The 21,697-nt window shown below is 45.9% G+C and overlaps 9 non-coding genes across 9 annotated transcripts; all 9 read left to right on the top strand.

Moving 5' to 3' along the window:
* The first annotated feature begins 1,625 nt into the window (after nucleotides 1-1,625).
* LOC130301001 (U2 spliceosomal RNA) lies at nucleotides 1,626-1,816 on the top strand. The gene has a single exon (XR_008851725.1). It is a non-coding gene; the product is annotated as a U2 spliceosomal RNA (small nuclear RNA).
* A 2,077-nt stretch (nucleotides 1,817-3,893) lies between these two features.
* LOC130301000 (U2 spliceosomal RNA) lies at nucleotides 3,894-4,084 on the top strand. Its single transcript, XR_008851724.1, has one exon. It is a non-coding gene; the product is annotated as a U2 spliceosomal RNA (small nuclear RNA).
* Nucleotides 4,085-6,167: 2,083 nt separating this feature from the next.
* LOC130300999 (U2 spliceosomal RNA) lies at nucleotides 6,168-6,358 on the top strand. Its single transcript, XR_008851723.1, has one exon. It is a non-coding gene; the product is annotated as a U2 spliceosomal RNA (small nuclear RNA).
* Nucleotides 6,359-8,442: 2,084 nt separating this feature from the next.
* LOC130300998 (U2 spliceosomal RNA) lies at nucleotides 8,443-8,633 on the top strand. The gene has a single exon (XR_008851722.1). It is a non-coding gene; the product is annotated as a U2 spliceosomal RNA (small nuclear RNA).
* A 2,101-nt stretch (nucleotides 8,634-10,734) lies between these two features.
* LOC130300997 (U2 spliceosomal RNA) lies at nucleotides 10,735-10,925 on the top strand. Its single transcript, XR_008851721.1, has one exon. It is a non-coding gene; the product is annotated as a U2 spliceosomal RNA (small nuclear RNA).
* A 2,105-nt stretch (nucleotides 10,926-13,030) lies between these two features.
* On the top strand, nucleotides 13,031-13,221 carry LOC130300996 (U2 spliceosomal RNA). The gene has a single exon (XR_008851720.1). It is a non-coding gene; the product is annotated as a U2 spliceosomal RNA (small nuclear RNA).
* A 2,085-nt stretch (nucleotides 13,222-15,306) lies between these two features.
* On the top strand, nucleotides 15,307-15,497 carry LOC130300995 (U2 spliceosomal RNA). Its single transcript, XR_008851718.1, has one exon. It is a non-coding gene; the product is annotated as a U2 spliceosomal RNA (small nuclear RNA).
* Nucleotides 15,498-17,583: 2,086 nt separating this feature from the next.
* Nucleotides 17,584-17,774, top strand: LOC130300994 (U2 spliceosomal RNA). The gene has a single exon (XR_008851717.1). It is a non-coding gene; the product is annotated as a U2 spliceosomal RNA (small nuclear RNA).
* A 2,083-nt stretch (nucleotides 17,775-19,857) lies between these two features.
* On the top strand, nucleotides 19,858-20,048 carry LOC130300992 (U2 spliceosomal RNA). The gene has a single exon (XR_008851715.1). It is a non-coding gene; the product is annotated as a U2 spliceosomal RNA (small nuclear RNA).
* The last annotated feature ends 1,649 nt before the right edge of the window (nucleotides 20,049-21,697 follow it).

Raw genomic sequence — 21,697 nt, 5'->3', positions numbered from 1 at the left:
GGGGGGGGGGGTCTCCTGGCTGTTCACACAGGTGTGTCATTGCTGTACATTGACCATGCATTGCTTCTGTGGTATTGCAAAGGCAAAGACAAATGCTTCCAGCCATCCATTGCACTAATGGATTGGTCATCAGCTGGCTGTCTATGTCCCGCATCAATATAGACCAAAGTACAGAGGTTTAGGCTATGCTATTGTGCACCTACCTGATGCATCAGAAGGTGCGAGGCCCTTGCTAAATTCTGTGCACAGACTTTGAGATCTATACTTTAGACTGTATCTAAACCTGCTCCAACATGGACTGACATTCTGGCCTACTTTCAGCCGATGCGACTTGTCTGTCGCTGAACAGTCGCTTTTTATGTATTCAGCACCTATGTATAATGTTGTAAAAATGCTCTAGAAGCTAAAGTCGCAGAAATGTCACACATATTTGGCCTGCAACTTTCTGTGCGACAAATTCAGACAGGAAAAATCAGTATAAATCCTTAGAAAATTATCCCCCAGTGTCTCCATCTGCTGGCGGTATTGAATAAGCATTGCTGCACTGATGGGGTATGCATTAGACGAAAAAAAAGAAGAAAAAGAAGAATAATACGCCCAGAAAAGAGGCGAAAAGGAGAAAAACGTAAAAAAACGTGAAAAAAAAGTAAGAGGAAGAGAAGGGAAAAAAAGGTGGAAATGGGTTTAAAAGTGATTTCGGCGGAGAAATATATATATATATATATATATATATATATATATATATATATATACGCGCACACACACACATATATATAAACGTATTCTCCGTTGAGATATTGCAGCCGCTGCTGTGTCCAGGCCCAGGAGCCTAAGCACTGTGCTGTGATGTCACTCAATACCACTGACATCACTAGGTGTAAACAACATCTCTCCTTTGCTGTGTATGTGACTATGGAGCTGTTTGGTGATGTCGTCTATTATGGCCTTCATAGAAGCAACAGGAGATTGTTGCATCCATCTAGAACCCTCAGAACTACAGTGCTATGATGTCACTCACTTCCACAGGCCTTGCAGAGTGTAAACAACAACAACCCAGCTTTGTTGTGTATGTAACCATAGGGATTTGTGATGTCACCTAGAACCTTCACAGCAGCGACAGCTTTATGAGGAGCATCAGCACTGCTCTGCCTGAGCAGAACCATCACCGCCATAGGTTGTCAAATAACCCGGATTTAACCCACACAGGTAAGTCCAATGGGGTGCAGGCATGTCCTCTATGCTTACAGCTTCCCGTGGGTGTTGGTTTGATACCGTTTGGGGACAGCCAAGGAGGCATCTGCAGGCAACAAAGGTAGGTGTGTGCTTGTGTGTGTGTTTCCTATGCAGATCCTAAGCCCAGTGTCACATGCAAGTAGGAGGAGTAAGAAGGGTTCCTGGCAAATCCGGGTTATGGATTGCATTTAAAAAGGCCCCATGGGAGTGCAATGGGCCCCTGTCTTGCTGCTTAGCAATAATGGTATGGGTTTAGGTTCTGCTGTGTGTACTGGTGGTTGACTGCCCCCCAGCCCAGAGTGTGCATGGAAAATTGTCTGGCAGCCTCCCTGACAGCAAGCAGTGATAGTGCCCATGAAGGGGACCTTGTTGGGCCCGCCCCTTTCACGGTTATCGCTTCTCGGCCTTTTGGCTAAGATCAAGTGTAGTATCTGTTCTTATCAGTTTAATATCTGATACGTCCCCTATCTGGGGACCATATATTAAATGGATTTTTGAGAACGGGGGCCGATTTCGAAGCTTGCTTCCGTCGCCCTATGCATTGACCCGATATGGCAGTATCTTCGGGTACAGTGCACCACCCCCTTACAGGGTTAAAAAGAAAGATTCCTACTTTCATTGCTACCTGCTTGCTGGCTAGCCAGCTAGCCAGCCCTGTGGGCCTTGCTGCTGCAGCCAAAAAACAAAAGGTGGTGCTGCTGCTGCTGCTTCTGCTGCTTCTGCTTGTGTCTGGCCGCTGTTGGAGCGTCCAGGCACAGGACTTCTGCTGCTGACTAAATGGCCTCCTTAATTGGATCATTTGAGTAGCCAGCACACCTGTGCAGGTAGGGCATGACATGATAGGCAGCTGCCTTGATAGCGGGTGGGTGCTGAATGTTCCTAATTGACAAAATAAGATTAATGCTTATGAAGAAATATAAAATCTCATCCCTTCCCCAATATCGCGCCACACCCCTACCCCTTAATTCCCTGGTTGAACTTGATGGACATATGTCTTTTTTCGACCGTACTAACTATGTAACTATGTAACATAACATGGGGGGGGGGTCTCCTGGCTGTTCACACAGGTGTGTCATTGCTGTACATTGACCATGCATTGCTTCTGTGGTATTGCAAAGGCAAAGACAAATGCTTCCAGCCATCCATTGCACTAATGGATTGGTCATCAGCTGGCTGTCTATGTCCCGCATCAATATAGACCAAAGTACAGAGGGTTAGGCTATGCTATTGTGCACCTACCTGATGCATCAGAAGGTGCGAGGCCCTTGCTAAATTCTGTGCACAGACTTTGAGATCTATACTTTAGACTGTATCTAAACCTGCTCCAACATGGACTGACATTCTGGCCTACTTTCAGCCGATGCGACTTGTCTGTCGCTGAACAGTCGCTTTTTATGTATTCAGCACCTATGTATAATGTTGTAAAAATGCTCTAGAAGCTAAAGTCGCAGAAATGTCACACATATTTGGCCTGCAACTTTCTGTGCGACAAATTCAGACAGGAAAAATCTGTATAAATCCTTAGAAAATTATCCCCCAGTGTCTCCATCTGCTGGCGGTATTGAATAAGCATTGCTGCACTGATGGGGTATGCATTAGACGAAAAAAAAGAAGAAAAAGAAGAATAATACGCCCAGAAAAGAGGCGAAAAGGAGAAAAACGTAAAAAAACGTGAAAAAAAAGTAAGAGGAAGAGAAGGGAAAAAAAGGTGGAAATGGGTTTAAAAGTGATTTCGGCGGAGAATATATATATATATATATATATATATATATATATATATATATATACGCGCACACACACACATATATATAAACGTATTCTCCGTTGAGATATTGCAGCCGCTGCTGTGTCCAGGCCCAGGAGCCTTAGCACTGTGCTGTGATGTCACTCAATACCACTGACATCACTAGGTGTAAACAACATCTCTCCTTTGCTGTGTATGTGACTATGGAGCTGTTTGGTGATGTCGTCTATTATGGCCTTCATAGAAGCAACAGGAGATTGTTGCATCCATCTAGAACCCTCAGAACTACAGTGCTATGATGTCACTCACTTCCACAGGCCTTGCAGAGTGTAAACAACAACAACCCAGCTTTGTTGTGTATGTAACCATAGGGATTTGTGATGTCACCTAGAACCTTCACAGCAGCGACAGCTTTATGAGGAGCATCAGCACTGCTCTGCCTGAGCAGAACCATCACCGCCATAGGTTGTCAAATAACCCGGATTTAACCCACACAGGTAAGTCCAATGGGGTGCAGGCATGTCCTCTATGCTTACAGCTTCCCGTGGGTGTTGGTTTGATACCGTTTGGGGACAGCCAAGGAGGCATCTGCAGGCAACAAAGGTAGGTGTGTGCTTGTGTGTGTGTTTCCTATGCAGATCCTAAGCCCAGTGTCACATGCAAGTAGGAGGAGTAAGAAGGGTTCCTGGCAAATCCGGGTTATGGATTGCATTTAAAAAGGCCCCGTGGGAGTGCAATGGGCCCCTGTCTTGCTGCTTAGCAATAATGGTATGGGTTTAGGTTCTGCTGTGTGTACTGGTGGTTGACTGCCCCCCAGCCCAGAGTGTGCATGGAAAATTGTCTGGCAGCCTCCCTGACAGCAAGCAGTGATAGTGCCCATGAAGGGGACCTTGTTGGGCCCGCCCCTTTCACGGTTATCGCTTCTCGGCCTTTTGGCTAAGATCAAGTGTAGTATCTGTTCTTATCAGTTTAATATCTGATACGTCCCCTATCTGGGGACCATATATTAAATGGATTTTTGAGAACGGGGGCCGATTTCGAAGCTTGCTTCCGTCGCCCTATGCATTGACCCGATATGGCAGTATCTTCGGGTACAGTGCACCACCCCCTTACAGGGTTAAAAAGAAAGATTCCTACTTTCATTGCTACCTGCTTGCTGGCTAGCCAGCTAGCCAGCCCTGTGGGCCTTGCTGCTGCAGCCAAAAAACAAAAGGTGGTGCTGCTGCTGCTGCTTCTGCTGCTTCTGCTTGTGTCTGGCCGCTGTTGGAGCGTCCAGGCACAGGACTTCTGCTGCTGCTGACTAAATGGCCTCCTTAATTGGATCATTTGAGTAGCCAGCACACCTGTGCAGGTAGGGCATGACATGATAGGCAGCTGCCTTGATAGCGGGTGGGTGCTGAATGTTCCTAATTGACAAAATAAGATTAATGCTTATGAAGAAATATAAAATCTCATCCCTTCCCCAATATCGCGCCACACCCCTACCCCTTAATTCCCTGGTTGAACTTGATGGACATATGTCTTTTTTCGACCGTACTAACTATGTAACTATGTAACATAACATGGGGGGGGGGGGGGGGGGGTCTCCTGGCTGTTCACACAGGTGTGTCATTGCTGTACATTGACCATGCATTGCTTCTGTGGTATTGCAAAGGCAAAGACAAATGCTTCCAGCCATCCATTGCACTAATGGATTGGTCATCAGCTGGCTGTCTATGTCCCGCATCAATATAGACCAAAGTACAGAGGGTTAGGCTATGCTATTGTGCACCTACCTGATGCATCAGAAGGTGCGAGGCCCTTGCTAAATTCTGTGCACAGACTTTGAGATCTATACTTTAGACTGTATCTAAACCTGCTCCAACATGGACTGACATTCTGGCCTACTTTCAGCCGATGCGACTTGTCTGTCGCTGAACAGTCGCTTTTTATGTATTCAGCACCTATGTATAATGTTGTAAAAATGCTCTAGAAGCTAAAGTCGCAGAAATGTCACACATATTTGGCCTGCAACTTTCTGTGCGACAAATTCAGACAGGAAAAATCAGTATAAATCCTTAGAAAATTATCCCCCAGTGTCTCCATCTGCTGGCGGTATTGAATAAGCATTGCTGCACTGATGGGGTATGCATTAGACGAAAAAAAAGAAGAAAAAGAAGAATAATACGCCCAGAAAAGAGGCGAAAAGGAGAAAAACGAAAAAAACGTGAAAAAAAAGTAAGAGGAAGAGAAGGGAAAAAAAGGTGGAAATGGGTTTAAAAGTGATTTCGGCGGAGAAATATATATATATATATATATATATATATATATATATATACGCGCACACACACACATATATATAAACGTATTCTCCGTTGAGATATTGCAGCCGCTGCTGTGTCCAGGCCCAGGAGCCTTAGCACTGTGCTGTGATGTCACTCAATACCACTGACATCACTAGGTGTAAACAACATCTCTCCTTTGCTGTGTATGTGACTATGGAGCTGTTTGGTGATGTCGTCTATTATGGCCTTCATAGAAGCAACAGGAGATTGTTGCATCCATCTAGAACCCTCAGAACTACAGTGCTATGATGTCACTCACTTCCACAGGCCTTGCAGAGTGTAAACAACAACAACCCAGCTTTGTTGTGTATGTAACCATAGGGATTTGTGATGTCACCTAGAACCTTCACAGCAGCGACAGCTTTATGAGGAGCATCAGCACTGCTCTGCCTGAGCAGAACCATCACCGCCATAGGTTGTCAAATAACCCGGATTTAACCCACACAGGTAAGTCCAATGGGGTGCAGGCATGTCCTCTATGCTTACAGCTTCCCGTGGGTGTTGGTTTGATACCGTTTGGGGACAGCCAAGGAGGCATCTGCAGGCAACAAAGGTAGGTGTGTGCTTGTGTGTGTGTTTCCTATGCAGATCCTAAGCCCAGTGTCACATGCAAGTAGGAGGAGTAAGAAGGGTTCCTGGCAAATCCGGGTTATGGATTGCATTTAAAAAGGCCCCGTGGGAGTGCAATGGGCCCCTGTCTTGCTGCTTAGCAATAATGGTATGGGTTTAGGTTCTGCTGTGTGTACTGGTGGTTGACTGCCCCCCAGCCCAGAGTGTGCATGGAAAATTGTCTGGCAGCCTCCCTGACAGCAAGCAGTGATAGTGCCCATGAAGGGGACCTTGTTGGGCCCGCCCCTTTCACGGTTATCGCTTCTCGGCCTTTTGGCTAAGATCAAGTGTAGTATCTGTTCTTATCAGTTTAATATCTGATACGTCCCCTATCTGGGGACCATATATTAAATGGATTTTTGAGAACGGGGGCCGATTTCGAAGCTTGCTTCCGTCGCCCTATGCATTGACCCGATATGGCAGTATCTTCGGGTACAGTGCACCACCCCCTTACAGGGTTAAAAAGAAAGATTCCTACTTTCATTGCTACCTGCTTGCTGGCTAGCCAGCTAGCCAGCCCTGTGGGCCTTGCTGCTGCAGCCAAAAAACAAAAGGTGGTGCTGCTGCTGCTGCTTCTGCTGCTTCTGCTTGTGTCTGGCCGCTGTTGGAGCGTCCAGGCACAGGACTTCTGCTGCTGCTGACTAAATGGCCTCCTTAATTGGATCATTTGAGTAGCCAGCACACCTGTGCAGGTAGGGCATGACATGATAGGCAGCTGCCTTGATAGCGGGTGGGTGCTGAATGTTCCTAATTGACAAAATAAGATTAATGCTTATGAAGAAATATAAAATCTCATCCCTTCCCCAATATCGCGCCACACCCCTACCCCTTAATTCCCTGGTTGAACTTGATGGACATATGTCTTTTTTCGACCGTACTAACTATGTAACTATGTAACATAACATGGGGGGGGGGGGGGGGGGGGGGGTCTCCTGGCTGTTCACACAGGTGTGTCATTGCTGTACATTGACCATGCATTGCTTCTGTGGTATTGCAAAGGCAAAGACAAATGCTTCCAGCCATCCATTGCACTAATGGATTGGTCATCAGCTGGCTGTCTATGTCCCGCATCAATATAGACCAAAGTACAGAGGGTTAGGCTATGCTATTGTGCACCTACCTGATGCATCAGAAGGTGCGAGGCCCTTGCTAAATTCTGTGCACAGACTTTGAGATCTATACTTTAGACTGTATCTAAACCTGCTCCAACATGGACTGACATTCTGGCCTACTTTCAGCCGATGCGACTTGTCTGTCGCTGAACAGTCGCTTTTTATGTATTCAGCACCTATGTATAATGTTGTAAAAATGCTCTAGAAGCTAAAGTCGCAGAAATGTCACACATATTTGGCCTGCAACTTTCTGTGCGACAAATTCAGACAGGAAAAATCAGTATAAATCCTTAGAAAATTATCCCCCAGTGTCTCCATCTGCTGGCGGTATTGAATAAGCATTGCTGCACTGATGGGGTATGCATTAGACGAAAAAAAAGAAGAAAAAGAAGAATAATACGCCCAGAAAAGAGGCGAAAAGGAGAAAAACGTAAAAAAACGTGAAAAAAAAGTAAGAGGAAGAGAAGGGAAAAAAAGGTGGAAATGGGTTTAAAAGTGATTTCGGCGGAGAAATATATATATATATATATATATATATATATATATACGCGCACACACACACATATATATAAACGTATTCTCCGTTGAGATATTGCAGCCGCTGCTGTGTCCAGGCCCAGGAGCCTTAGCACTGTGCTGTGATGTCACTCAATACCACTGACATCACTAGGTGTAAACAACATCTCTCCTTTGCTGTGTATGTGACTATGGAGCTGTTTGGTGATGTCGTCTATTATGGCCTTCATAGAAGCAACAGGAGATTGTTGCATCCATCTAGAACCCTCAGAACTACAGTGCTATGATGTCACTCACTTCCACAGGCCTTGCAGAGTGTAAACAACAACAACCCAGCTTTGTTGTGTATGTAACCATAGGGATTTGTGATGTCACCTAGAACCTTCACAGCAGCGACAGCTTTATGAGGAGCATCAGCACTGCTCTGCCTGAGCAGAACCATCACCGCCATAGGTTGTCAAATAACCCGGATTTAACCCACACAGGTAAGTCCAATGGGGTGCAGGCATGTCCTCTATGCTTACAGCTTCCCGTGGGTGTTGGTTTGATACCGTTTGGGGACAGCCAAGGAGGCATCTGCAGGCAACAAAGGTAGGTGTGTGCTTGTGTGTGTGTTTCCTATGCAGATCCTAAGCCCAGTGTCACATGCAAGTAGGAGGAGTAAGAAGGGTTCCTGGCAAATCCGGGTTATGGATTGCATTTAAAAAGGCCCCGTGGGAGTGCAATGGGCCCCTGTCTTGCTGCTTAGCAATAATGGTATGGGTTTAGGTTCTGCTGTGTGTACTGGTGGTTGACTGCCCCCCAGCCCAGAGTGTGCATGGAAAATTGTCTGGCAGCCTCCCTGACAGCAAGCAGTGATAGTGCCCATGAAGGGGACCTTGTTGGGCCCGCCCCTTTCACGGTTATCGCTTCTCGGCCTTTTGGCTAAGATCAAGTGTAGTATCTGTTCTTATCAGTTTAATATCTGATACGTCCCCTATCTGGGGACCATATATTAAATGGATTTTTGAGAACGGGGGCCGATTTCGAAGCTTGCTTCCGTCGCCCTATGCATTGACCCGATATGGCAGTATCTTCGGGTACAGTGCACCACCCCCTTACAGGGTTAAAAAGAAAGATTCCTACTTTCATTGCTACCTGCTTGCTGGCTAGCCAGCTAGCCAGCCCTGTGGGCCTTGCTGCTGCAGCCAAAAAACAAAAGGTGGTGCTGCTGCTGCTGCTTCTGCTGCTTCTGCTTGTGTCTGGCCGCTGTTGGAGCGTCCAGGCACAGGACTTCTGCTGCTGCTGACTAAATGGCCTCCTTAATTGGATCATTTGAGTAGCCAGCACACCTGTGCAGGTAGGGCATGACATGATAGGCAGCTGCCTTGATAGCGGGTGGGTGCTGAATGTTCCTAATTGACAAAATAAGATTAATGCTTATGAAGAAATATAAAATCTCATCCCTTCCCCAATATCGCGCCACACCCCTACCCCTTAATTCCCTGGTTGAACTTGATGGACATATGTCTTTTTTCGACCGTACTAACTATGTAACTATGTAACATAACATGGGGGGGGGGGGGGGGGGGGTCTCCTGGCTGTTCACACAGGTGTGTCATTGCTGTACATTGACCATGCATTGCTTCTGTGGTATTGCAAAGGCAAAGACAAATGCTTCCAGCCATCCATTGCACTAATGGATTGGTCATCAGCTGGCTGTCTATGTCCCGCATCAATATAGACCAAAGTACAGAGGGTTAGGCTATGCTATTGTGCACCTACCTGATGCATCAGAAGGTGCGAGGCCCTTGCTACATTCTGTGCACAGACTTTGAGATCTATACTTTAGACTGTATCTAAACCTGCTCCAACATGGACTGACATTCTGGCCTACTTTCAGCCGATGCGACTTGTCTGTCGCTGAACAGTCGCTTTTTATGTATTCAGCACCTATGTATAATGTTGTAAAAATGCTCTAGAAGCTAAAGTCGCAGAAATGTCACACATATTTGGCCTGCAACTTTCTGTGCGACAAATTCAGACAGGAAAAATCAGTATAAATCCTTAGAAAATTATCCCCCAGTGTCTCCATCTGCTGGCGGTATTGAATAAGCATTGCTGCACTGATGGGGTATGCATTAGACGAAAAAAAAGAAGAAAAAGAAGAATAATACGCCCAGAAAAGAGGCGAAAAGGAGAAAAACGTAAAAAAACGTGAAAAAAAAGTAAGAGGAAGAGAAGGGAAAAAAAGGTGGAAATGGGTTTAAAAGTGATTTCGGCGGAGAAATATATATATATATATATATATATATATATATATATATATATATATATATATATATGCGCACACACACACATAGATATAAACGTATTCTCCGTTGAGATATTGCAGCCGCTGCTGTGTCCAGGCCCAGGAGCCTTAGCACTGTGCTGTGATGTCACTCAATACCACTGACATCACTAGGTGTAAACAACATCTCTCCTTTGCTGTGTATGTGACTATGGAGCTGTTTGGTGATGTCGTCTATTACGGCCTTCATAGAAGCAACAGGAGATTGTTGCATCCATCTTGAACCCTCAGAACTACAGTGCTATGATGTCACTCACTTCCACAGGCCTTGCAGAGTGTAAACAACAACAACCCAGCTTTGTTGTGTATGTAACCAAAGGGATTTGTGATGTCACCTAGAACCTTCACAGCAGCGACAGCTTTATGAGGAGCATCAGCACTGCTCTGCCTGAGCAGAACCATCACCGCCATAGGTTGTCAAATAACCCGGATTTAACCCACACAGGTAAGTCCAATGGGGTGCAGGCATGTCCTCTATGCTTACAGCTTCCCGTGGGTGTTGGTTTGATACCGTTTGGGGACAGCCAAGGAGGCATCTGCAGGCAACAAAGGTAGGTGTGTGCTTGTGTGTGTGTTTCCTATGCAGATCCTAAGCCCAGTGTCACATGCAAGTAGGAGGAGTAAGAAGGGTTCCTGGCAAATCCGGGTTATGGATTGCATTTAAAAAGGCCCCGTGGGAGTGCAATGGGCCCCTGTCTTGCTGCTTAGCAATAATGGTATGGGTTTAGGTTCTGCTGTGTGTACTGGTGGTTGACTGCCCCCCAGCCCAGAGTGTGCATGGAAAATTGTCTGGCAGCCTCCCTGACAGCAAGCAGTGATAGTGCCCATGAAGGGGACCTTGTTGGGCCCGCCCCTTTCACGGTTATCGCTTCTCGGCCTTTTGGCTAAGATCAAGTGTAGTATCTGTTCTTATCAGTTTAATATCTGATACGTCCCCTATCTGGGGACCATATATTAAATGGATTTTTGAGAACGGGGGCCGATTTCGAAGCTTGCTTCCGTCGCCCTATGCATTGACCCGATATGGCAGTATCTTCGGGTACAGTGCACCACCCCCTTACAGGGTTAAAAAGAAAGATTCCACACTTTCATTGCTACCTGCTTGCTGGCTAGCCAGCTAGCCAGCCCTGTGGGCCTTGCTGCTGCAGCCAAAAAACAAAAGGTGGTGCTGCTGCTGCTGCTTCTGCTGCTTCTGCTTGTGTCTGGCCGCTGTTGGAGCGTCCAGGCACAGGACTTCTGCTGCTGCTGACTAAATGGCCTCCTTAATTGGATCATTTGAGTAGCCAGCACACCTGTGCAGGTAGGGCATGACATGATAGGCAGCTGCCTTGATAGCGGGTGGGTGCTGAATGTTCCTAATTGACAAAATAAGATTAATGCTTATGAAGAAATATAAAATCTCATCCCTTCCCCAATATCGCGCCACACCCCTACCCCTTAATTCCCTGGTTGAACTTGATGGACATATGTCTTTTTTCGACCGTACTAACTATGTAACTATGTAACATAACATGGGGGGGGGGGGGGGGGGGGGTCTCCTGGCTGTTCACACAGGTGTGTCATTGCTGTACATTGACCATGCATTGCTTCTGTGGTATTGCAAAGGCAAAGACAAATGCTTCCAGCCATCCATTGCACTAATGGATTGGTCATCAGCTGGCTGTCTATGTCCCGCATCAATATAGACCAAAGTACAGAGGGTTAGGCTATGCTATTGTGCACCTACCTGATGCATCAGAAGGTGCGAGGCCCTTGCTAAATTCTGTGCACAGACTTTGAGATCTATACTTTAGACTGTATCTAAACCTGCTCCAACATGGACTGACATTCTGGCCTACTTTCAGCCGATGCGACTTGTCTGTCGCTGAACAGTCGCTTTTTATGTATTCAGCACCTATGTATAATGTTGTAAAAATGCTCTAGAAGCTAAAGTCGCAGAAATGTCACACATATTTGGCCTGCAACTTTCTGTGCGACAAATTCAGACAGGAAAAATCAGTATAAATCCTTAGAAAATTATCCCCCAGTGTCTCCATCTGCTGGCGGTATTGAATAAGCATTGCTGCACTGATGGGGTATGCATTAGACGAAAAAAAAGAAGAAAAAGAAGAATAATACGCCCAGAAAAGAGGCGAAAAGGAGAAAAACGTAAAAAAACGTGAAAAAAAAGTAAGAGGAAGAGAAGGGAAAAAAAGGTGGAAATGGGTTTAAAAGTGATTTCGGCGGAGAAATATATATATATATATATATATATATATATATATATATATATATATATATATATATACGCGCACACACACACATATATATAAACGTATTCTCCGTTGAGATATTGCAGCCGCTGCTGTGTCCAGGCCCAGGAGCCTTAGCACTGTGCTGTGATGTCACTCAATACCACTGACATCACTAGGTGTAAACAACATCTCTCCTTTGCTGTGTATGTGACTATGGAGCTGTTTGGTGATGTCGTCTATTATGGCCTTCATAGAAGCAACAGGAGATTGTTGCATCCATCTAGAACCCTCAGAACTACAGTGCTATGATGTCACTCACTTCCACAGGCCTTGCAGAGTGTAAACAACAACAACCCAGCTTTGTTGTGTATGTAACCATAGGGATTTGTGATGTCACCTAGAACCTTCACAGCAGCGACAGCTTTATGAGGAGCATCAGCACTGCTCTGCCTGAGCAGAACCATCACCGCCATAGGTTGTCAAATAACCCGGATTTAACCCACACAGGTAAGTCCAATGGGGTGCAGGCATGTCCTCTATGCTTACAGCTTCCCGTGGGTGTTGGTTTGATACCGTTTGGGGACAGCCAAGGAGGCATCTGCAGGCAACAAAGGTAGGTGTGTGCTTGTGTGTGTGTTTCCTATGCAGATCCTAAGCCCAGTGTCACATGCAAGTAGGAGGAGTAAGAAGGGTTCCTGGCAAATCCGGGTTATGGATTGCATTTAAAAAGGCCCCGTGGGAGTGCAATGGGCCCCTGTCTTGCTGCTTAGCAATAATGGTATGGGTTTAGGTTCTGCTGTGTGTACTGGTGGTTGACTGCCCCCCAGCCCAGAGTGTGCATGGAAAATTGTCTGGCAGCCTCCCTGACAGCAAGCAGTGATAGTGCCCATGAAGGGGACCTTGTTGGGCCCGCCCCTTTCACGGTTATCGCTTCTCGGCCTTTTGGCTAAGATCAAGTGTAGTATCTGTTCTTATCAGTTTAATATCTGATACGTCCCCTATCTGGGGACCATATATTAAATGGATTTTTGAGAACGGGGGCCGATTTCGAAGCTTGCTTCCGTCGCCCTATGCATTGACCCGATATGGCAGTATCTTCGGGTACAGTGCACCACCCCCTTACAGGGTTAAAAAGAAAGATTCCTACTTTCATTGCTACCTGCTTGCTGGCTAGCCAGCTAGCCAGCCCTGTGGGCCTTGCTGCTGCAGCCAAAAAACAAAAGGTGGTGCTGCTGCTGCTGCTTCTGCTGCTTCTGCTTGTGTCTGGCCGCTGTTGGAGCGTCCAGGCACAGGACTTCTGCTGCTGCTGACTAAATGGCCTCCTTAATTGGATCATTTGAGTAGCCAGCACACCTGTGCAGGTAGGGCATGACATGATAGGCAGCTGCCTTGATAGCGGGTGGGTGCTGAATGTTCCTAATTGACAAAATAAGATTAATGCTTATGAAGAAATATAAAATCTCATCCCTTCCCCAATATCGCGCCACACCCCTACCCCTTAATTCCCTGGTTGAACTTGATGGACATATGTCTTTTTTCGACCGTACTAACTATGTAACTATGTAACATAACATGGGGGGGGGGGGGGGGGGGTCTCCTGGCTGTTCACACAGGTGTGTCATTGCTGTACATTGACCATGCATTGCTTCTGTGGTATTGCAAAGGCAAAGACAAATGCTTCCAGCCATCCATTGCACTAATGGATTGGTCATCAGCTGGCTGTCTATGTCCCGCATCAATATAGACCAAAGTACAGAGGGTTAGGCTATGCTATTGTGCACCTACCTGATGCATCAGAAGGTGCGAGGCCCTTGCTACATTCTGTGAACACACTTTGAGATCTATACTTTAGACTGTATCTAAACCTGCTCCAACATGGACTGACATTCTGGCCTACTTTCAGCCGATGCGACTTGTCTGTCGCTGAACAGTCGCTTTTTATGTATTCAGCACCTATGTATAATGTTGTAAAAATGCTCTAGAAGCTAAAGTCGCAGAAATGTCACACATATTTGGCCTGCAACTTTCTGTGCGACAAATTCAGACAGGAAAAATCAGTATAAATCCTTAGAAAATTATCCCCCAGTGTCTCCATCTGCTGGCGGTATTGAATAAGCATTGCTGCACTGATGGGGTATGCATTAGACGAAAAAAAAGAAGAAAAAGAAGAATAATACGCCCAGAAAAGAGGCGAAAAGGAGAAAAACGTAAAAAAACGTGAAAAAAAAGTAAGAGGAAGAGAAGGGAAAAAAAGGTGGAAATGGGTTTAAAAGTGATTTCGGCGGAGAAATATATATATATATATATATATATATATATATATATATACGCGCACACACACACATATATATAAACGTATTCTCCGTTGAGATATTGCAGCCGCTGCTGTGTCCAGGCCCAGGAGCCTTAGCACTGTGCTGTGATGTCACTCAATACCACTGACATCACTAGGTGTAAACAACATCTCTCCTTTGCTGTGTATGTGACTATGGAGCTGTTTGGTGATGTCGTCTATTATGGCCTTCATAGAAGCAACAGGAGATTGTTGCATCCATCTAGAACCCTCAGAACTACAGTGCTATGATGTCACTCACTTCCACAGGCCTTGCAGAGTGTAAACAACAACAACCCAGCTTTGTTGTGTATGTAACCATAGGGATTTGTGATGTCACCTAGAACCTTCACAGCAGCGACAGCTTTATGAGGAGCATCAGCACTGCTCTGCCTGAGCAGAACCATCACCGCCATAGGTTGTCAAATAACCCGGATTTAACCCACACAGGTAAGTCCAATGGGGTGCAGGCATGTCCTCTATGCTTACAGCTTCCCGTGGGTGTTGGTTTGATACCGTTTGGGGACAGCCAAGGAGGCATCTGCAGGCAACAAAGGTAGGTGTGTGCTTGTGTGTGTGTTTCCTATGCAGATCCTAAGCCCAGTGTCACATGCAAGTAGGAGGAGTAAGAAGGGTTCCTGGCAAATCCGGGTTATGGATTGCATTTAAAAAGGCCCCGTGGGAGTGCAATGGGCCCCTGTCTTGCTGCTTAGCAATAATGGTATGGGTTTAGGTTCTGCTGTGTGTACTGGTGGTTGACTGCCCCCCAGCCCAGAGTGTGCATGGAAAAATTGTCTGGCAGCCTCCCTGACAGCAAGCAGTGATAGTGCCCATGAAGGGGACCTTGTTGGGCCCGCCCCTTTCACGGTTATCGCTTCTCGGCCTTTTGGCTAAGATCAAGTGTAGTATCTGTTCTTATCAGTTTAATATCTGATACGTCCCCTATCTGGGGACCATATATTAAATGGATTTTTGAGAACGGGGGCCGATTTCGAAGCTTGCTTCCGTCGCCCTATGCATTGACCCGATATGGCAGTATCTTCGGGTACAGTGCACCACCCCCTTACAGGGTTAAAAAGAAAGATTCCTACTTTCATTGCTACCTGCTTGCTGGCTAGCCAGCTAGCCAGCCCTGTGGGCCTTGCTGCTGCAGCCAAAAAACAAAAGGTGGTGCTGCTGCTGCTGCTTCTGCTGCTTCTGCTTGTGTCTGGCCGCTGTTGGAGCGTCCAGGCACAGAACTTCTGCTGCTGCTGACTAAATGGCCTCCTTAATTGGATCATTTGAGTAGCCAGCACACCTGTGCAGGTAGGGCATGACATGATAGGCAGCTGCCTTGATAGCGGGTGGGTGCTGAATGTTCCTAATTGACAAAATAAGATTAATGCTTATGAAGAAATATAAAATCTCATCCCTTCCCCAATATCGCGCCACACCCCTACCCCTTAATTCCCTGGTTGAACTTGATGGACATATGTCTTTTTTCGACCGTACTAACTATGTAACTATGTAACATAACATGGGGGGGGGGGGGGGGTCTCCTGGCTGTTCACACAGGTGTGTCATTGCTGTACATTGACCATGCATTGCTTCTGTGGTATTGCAAAGGCAAAGACAAATGCTTCCAGCCATCCATTGCACTAATGGATTGGTCATCAGCTGGCTGTCTATGTCCCGCATCAATATAGACCAAAGTACAGAGGGTTAGGCTATGCTATTGTGCACCTACCTGATGCATCAGAAGGTGCGAGGCCCTTGCTAAATTCTGTGCACAGACTTTGAGATCTATACTTTAGACTGTATCTAAACCTGCTCCAACATGGACTGACATTCTGGCCTACTTTCAGCCGATGCGACTTGTCTGTCGCTGAACAGTCGCTTTTTATGTATTCAGCACCTATGTATAATGTTGTAAAAATGCTCTAGAAGCTAAAGTCGCAGAAATGTCACACATATTTGGCCTGCAACTTTCTGTGCGACAAATTCAGACAGGAAAAATCAGTATAAATCCTTAGAAAATTATCCCCCAGTGTCTCCATCTGCTGGCGGTATTGAATAAGCATTGCTGCACTGATGGGGTATGCATTAGACGAAAAAAAAGAAGAAAAAGAAGAATAATACGCCCAGAAAAGAGGCGAAAAGGAGAAAAACGTAAAAAAACGTGAAAAAAAAGTAAGAGGAAGAGAAGGGAAAAAAAGGTGGAAATGGGTTTAAAAGTGATTTCGGCGGAGAATATATATATATATATATATATATATATATATATATATATATATACGCGCACACACACACATATATATAAACGTATTCTCCGTTGAGATATTGCAGCCGCTGCTGTGTCCAGGCCCAGGAGCCTTAGCACTGTGCTGTGATGTCACTCAATACCACTGACATCACTAGGTGTAAACAACATCTCTCCTTTGCTGTGTATGTGACTATGGAGCTGTTTGGTGATGTCGTCTATTATGGCCTTCATAGAAGCAACAGGAGATTGTTGCATCCATCTAGAACCCTCAGAACTACAGTGCTATGATGTCACTCACTTCCACAGGCCTTGCAGAGTGTAAACAACAACAACCCAGCTTTGTTGTGTATGTAACCATAGGGATTTGTGATGTCACCTAGAACCTTCACAGCAGCGACAGCTTTATGAGGAGCATCAGCACTGCTCTGCCTGAGCAGAACCATCACCGCCATAGGTTGTCAAATAACCCGGATTTAACCCACACAGGTAAGTCCAATGGGGTGCAGGCATGTCCTCTATGCTTACAGCTTCCCGTGGGTGTTGGTTTGATACCGTTTGGGGACAGCCAAGGAGGCATCTGCAGGCAACAAAGGTAGGTGTGTGCTTGTGTGTGTGTTTCCTATGCAGATCCTAAGCCCAGTGTCACATGCAAGTAGGAGGAGTAAGAAGGGTTCCTGGCAAATCCGGGTTATGGATTGCATTTAAAAAGGCCCCGTGGGAGTGCAATGGGCCCCTGTCTTGCTGCTTAGCAATAATGGTATGGGTTTAGGTTCTGCTGTGTGTACTGGTGGTTGACTGCCCCCCAGCCCAGAGTGTGCATGGAAAATTGTCTGGCAGCCTCCCTGACAGCAAGCAGTGATAGTGCCCATGAAGGGGACCTTGTTGGGCCCGCCCCTTTCACGGTTATCGCTTCTCGGCCTTTTGGCTAAGATCAAGTGTAGTATCTGTTCTTATCAGTTTAATATCTGATACGTCCCCTATCTGGGGACCATATATTAAATGGATTTTTGAGAACGGGGGCCGATTTCGAAGCTTGCTTCCGTCGCCCTATGCATTGACCCGATATGGCAGTATCTTCGGGTACAGTGCACCACCCCCTTACAGGGTTAAAAAGAAAGATTCCTACTTTCATTGCTACCTGCTTGCTGGCTAGCCAGCTAGCCAGCCCTGTGGGCCTTGCTGCTGCAGCCAAAAAACAAAAGGTGGTGCTGCTGCTGCTGCTTCTGCTGCTTCTGCTTGTGTCTGGCCGCTGTTGGAGCGTCCAGGCACAGGACTTCTGCTGCTGCTGACTAAATGGCCTCCTTAATTGGATCATTTGAGTAGCCAGCACACCTGTGCAGGTAGGGCATGACATGATAGGCAGCTGCCTTGATAGCGGGTGGGTGCTGAATGTTCCTAATTGACAAAATAAGATTAATGCTTATGAAGAAATATAAAATCTCATCCCTTCCGCAATATCGCGCCACACCCCTACCCCTTAATTCCCTGGTTGAACTTGATGGACATATGTTTTTTTTCGACCGTACTAACTATGTAACTATGTAACATAACATGGGGGGGGGGGGGGGGGGTCTCCTGGCTGTTCACACAGGTGTGTCATTGCTGTACATTGACCATGCATTGCTTCTGTGGTATTGCAAAGACAAATGCTTCCAGCCATCCATTGCACTAATGGATTGGTCATCAGCTGGCTGTCTATGTCCCGCATCAATATAGACCAAAGTACAGAGGGTTAGGCTATGCTATTGTGCACCTACCTGATGCATCAGAAGGTGCGAGGCCCTTGCTAAATTCTGTGCACAGACTTTGAGATCTATACTTTAGACTGTATCTAAACCTGCTCCAACATGGACTGACATTCTGGCCTACTTTCAGCCGATGCGACTTGTCTGTCGCTGAACAGTCGCTTTTTATGTATTCAGCACCTATGTATAATGTTGTAAAAATGCTCTAGAAGCTAAAGTCGCAGAAATGTCACACATATTTGGCCTGCAACTTTCTGTGCGACAAATTCAGACAGGAAAAATCAGTATAAATCCTTAGAAAATTATCCCCCAGTGTCTCCATCTGCTGGCGGTATTGAATAAGCATTGCTGCACTGATGGGGTATGCATTAGACGAAAAAGAAGAAGAAAAAGAAGAATAATACGCCCAGAAAAGAGGCGAAAAGGAGAAAAACGTAAAAAAACGTGAAAAAAAAGTAAGAGGAAGAGAAGGGAAAAAAAGGTGGAAATGGGTTTAAAAGTGATTTCGGCGGAGAAATATATATATATATATATATATATATATATATATATATATATATACGCGCACACACACACATATATATAAACGTATTCTCCGTTGAGATATTGCAGCCGCTGCTGTGTCCAGGCCCAAGAGCCTTAGCACTGTGCTGTGATGTCACTCAATACCACTGACATCACTAGGTGTAAACAACATCTCTCCTTTGCTGTGTATGTGACTATGGAGCTGTTTGGTGATGTCGTCTATTATGGCCTTCATAGAAGCAACAGGAGATTGTTGCATCCATCTAGAACCCTCAGAACTACAGTGCTATGATGTCACTCACTTCCACAGGCCTTGCAGAGTGTAAACAACAACAACCCAGCTTTGTTGTGTATGTAACCATAGGGATTTGTGATGTCACCTAGAACCTTCACAGCAGCGACAGCTTTATGAGGAGCATCAGCACTGCTCTGCCTGAGCAGAACCATCACCGCCATAGGTTGTCAAATAACCCGGATTTAACCCACACAGGTAAGTCCAATGGGGTGCAGGCATGTCCTCTATGCTTACAGCTTCCCGTGGGTGTTGGTTTGATACCGTTTGGGGACAGCCAAGGAGGCATCTGCAGGCAACAAAGGTAGGTGTGTGCTTGTGTGTGTGTTTCCTATGCAGATCCTAAGCCCAGTGTCACATGCAAGTAGGAGGAGTAAGAAGGGTTCCTGGCAAATCCGGGTTATGGATTGCATTTAAAAAGGCCCCGTGGGAGTGCAATGGGCCCCTGTCTTGCTGCTTAGCAATAATGGTATGGGTTTAGGTTCTGCTGTGTGTACTGGTGGTTGACTGCCCCCCAGCCCAGAGTGTGCATGGAAAATTGTCTGGCAGCCTCCCTGACAGCAAGCAGTGATAGTGCCCATGAAGGGGACCTTGTTGGGCCCGCCCCTTTCACGGTTATCGCTTCTCGGCCTTTTGGCTAAGATCAAGTGTAGTATCTGTTCTTATCAGTTTAATATCTGATACGTCCCCTATCTGGGGACCATATATTAAATGGATTTTTGAGAACGGGGGCCGATTTCGAAGCTTGCTTCCGTCGCCCTATGCATTGACCCGATATGGCAGTATCTTCGGGTACAGTGCACCACCCCCTTACAGGGTTAAAAAGAAAGATTCCTACTTTCATTGCTACCTGCTTGCTGGCTAGCCAGCTAGCCAGCCCTGTGGGCCTTGCTGCTGCAGCCAAAAAACAAAAGGTGGTGCTGCTGCTGCTGCTTCTGCTGCTTCTGCTTGTGTCTGGCCGCTGTTGGAGCGTCCAGGCACAGGACTTCTGCTGCTGCTGACTAAATGGCCTCCTTAATTGGATCATTTGAGTAGCCAGCACACCTGTGCAGGTAGGGCATGACATGATAGGCAGCTGCCTTGATAGCGGGTGGGTGCTGAATGTTCCTAATTGACAAAATAAGATTAATGCTTATGAAGAAATATAAAATCTCATCCCTTCCCCAATATCGCGCCACACCCCTACCCCTTAATTCCCTGGTTGAACTTGATGGACATATGTCTTTTTTCGACCGTACTAACTATGTAACTATGTAACATAACATGGGGGGGGTCTCCTGGCTGTTCACACAGGTGTGTCATTGCTGTACATTGACCATGCATTGCTTCTGTGGTATTGCAAAGGCAAAGACAAATGCTTCCAGCCATCCATTGCACTAATGGATTGGTCATCAGCTGGCTGTCTATGTCCCGCATCAATATAGACCAAAGTACAGAGGGTTAGGCTATGCTATTGTGCACCTACCTGATGCATCAGAAGGTGCGAGGCCCTTGCTAAATTCTGTGCACAGACTTTGAGATCTATACTTTAGACTGTATCTAAACCTGCTCCAACATGGACTGACATTCTGGCCTACTTTCAGCCGATGCGACTTGTCTGTCGCTGAACAGTCGCTTTTTATGTATTCAGCACCTATGTATAATGTTGTAAAAATGCTCTAGAAGCTAAAGTCGCAGAAATGTCACACATATTTGGCCTGCAACTTTCTGTGCGACAAATTCAGACAGGAAAAATCAGTATAAATCCTTAGAAAATTATCCCCCAGTGTCTCCATCTGCTGGCGGTATTGAATAAGCATTGCTGACTGATGGGGTATGCATTAGACGAAAAAAAAGAAGAAAAAGAAGAATAATACGCCCAGAAAAGAGGCGAAAAGGAGAAAAACGTAAAAAAACGTGAAAAAAAAGTAAGAGGAAGAGAAGGGAAAAAAAGGTGGAAATGGGTTTAAAAGTGATTTCGGCGGAGAATATATATATATATATATATATATATATATATATATATATATATATACGCGCACACACACACATATATATAAACGTATTCTCCGTTGAGATATTGCAGCCGCTGCTGTGTCCAGGCCCAGGAGCCTTAGCACTGTGCTGTGATGTCACTCAATACCACTGACATCACTAGGTGTAAACAACATCTCTCCTTTGCTGTGTATGTGACTATGGAGCTGTTTGGTGATGTCGTCTATTATGGCCTTCATAGAAGCAACAGGAGATTGTTGCATCCATCTAGAACCCTCAGAACTACAGTGCTATGATGTCACTCACTTCCACAGGCCTTGCAGAGTGTAAACAACAACAACCCAGCTTTGTTGTGTATGTAACCATAGGGATTTGTGATGTCACCTAGAACCTTCACAGCAGCGACAGCTTTATGAGGAGCATCAGCACTGCTCTGCCTGAGCAGAACCATCACCGCCATAGGTTGTCAAATAACCCGGATTT

Source organism: Hyla sarda, unplaced genomic scaffold, assembly GCF_029499605.1.
Source record: "Hyla sarda isolate aHylSar1 unplaced genomic scaffold, aHylSar1.hap1 scaffold_1107, whole genome shotgun sequence".
Taxonomy (NCBI): domain Eukaryota; kingdom Metazoa; phylum Chordata; class Amphibia; order Anura; family Hylidae; genus Hyla; species Hyla sarda.
The sequence above is the reverse complement of the archived record's forward strand: the minus strand, read 5'-3'. Positions and strand labels throughout refer to the sequence as shown.